The following is a 1,842-nucleotide window of genomic DNA, read 5'->3' on the forward strand; positions in this document are numbered from 1 at the left end:
CATTTGCTGAACAAAAGCTTTTTATTTTGATGTAGTCCCATTTGTTTATTTTCTCTTTAGCTTTCATTGCCCTAGGAGCAGTATCAGTGAAGAAGTTCTTTTGGCATATGTCAGAGATTTTTCTGCCTATAGATTCCTCTAGTATTTTTATGGTTTCCCATCTTATGTTTAAGTCCTTGATCCATTTTGAGTTTATTTTTGTATATGGTGTAAGTTGGTGGTCTAGTTTTATTTTTTTGCATGTATCTGTCCAATTTTCCCAATACCATTTATTGAAGAGACTGTCTTGACTCCATTGTATGTTCATGCCTCCTTTGTCAAATATTAATTGAGCATATCGATTTGGATCGATTTCTGGGTTCTCTATTCTATTCCATTGATCTATATGTCTGTTCTTGTGCCAGTACCAAGCAGTTTTGAGAACAGTGACTTTGTAATATAGCTTGATATCTGGTATTGAGATCCCTCCTACTTTGTTCTTCTTTCTCAAGATTGCTGTAGCTTTTTGGAGTCTTTTTTTATTCCAGATGAATTTTTGGAAAATTCGTTCTATGTCTGTGAAATATGCCGTTGGTATTTTAATGGGAAGTGCATTGAATTTATAGATTGCTTTGGGTAGTATGGACATTTTGATTATGTTGATTCTACCAATCCATGAACATGGTATGTTCTTCCATCTGTTTACATCTTCCTCTATCTTTTTTTTCAGTGTTGTGTAGTTTTCAGCATATAGGTCTTTTACCTCCTTAGTTAAGTTTATTCCTAGGTATCTTAATTTTTTTGGTTTCATGGTAAATGGGATTGTTTTTATAGTCTCTCTTTCTGTAAGTTCATTATTGGTTTATAGAAAAGCCATAGATTTCTTGGCATTAATTTTGTATCCTGCTACTCTGCCGAATTCATTTATTAAGTCTAATAATTTTTTATGGAGTCTTTAGGGTTTTCTATGTACAGTATCATGTCATCTGGAAATAAGGACAGTTTTACTTCTTCTTTTCCAATTTGGATGCCTTTTATTTCTTCTTCTTGTCTGATTGCAATGGCTAGTATTTCCAGCACTATGTTGAACAGGAGTGATGAGAGTGGGCATTCCTGTCTTGTTCTACTCTTAGGGGAAGTGGTTTTAGTTTTTGCCCATTGAGTATGATGTTGGCTGTGGGTTTGTCATATATGGCTTTTATTATGTTGAGGTATGGTCCTTCTATTCCCACTTTGTTGAGAGTTTTTATCAAGAAAGGGTGTTGGATTTTGTCAAATGCTTTTTGTGCATCAATTGATATGACTATGTGATTTTTATCTCTCAATTTGTTTATGTGATGAATCACATTTATTGATTTGCCAATATTGTACCATCCTTGCATCCCTGGAATAAATCCTACTTGGTCATGGTGTATGATCTTTCTGATGTACTGCTGGATCCGATTTGCTAGAATTTTGTTGAGGATTTTGGCATCTATGTTCATGAGGGATATTGGCCTGTAATTCTCCTTCATTGTGTTATCTTTATCTGGTTTTGATATTAGGGTGATGCTGGCTTCATAGAAGGATCTTGAAAGTGTTCCTTCCTCTTGAATTTTTTGGAATAGTCTGAGGAGAATAGGTTTTAGTTCTTCCTTGAATGTTTGGTAAAACTTCCCTGTGAAGCCATCTGGCTTTTGTTTGCTGGAAGCTTTTTGATGACTGCTTCAATTTCTTCCATAGTTATCAGCCTGTTGAGATTTTTAGTATCTTCCTGAGTAAGTTTTGGAAGGTTGTATTTTTCTAAGAATGTATCCATTTCCTCCAGGTTGTCTAGTTTGTTAGAATAGAGTTGTTCATTGTTTTTTTTAATAATCCTTTGTA

The sequence above is a fragment of the Cnephaeus nilssonii genome (assembly GCF_951640355.1).
Source record: "Cnephaeus nilssonii genome assembly, chromosome: 12".
NCBI classification, from domain to species: Eukaryota; Metazoa; Chordata; class Mammalia; order Chiroptera; family Vespertilionidae; genus Cnephaeus; species Cnephaeus nilssonii.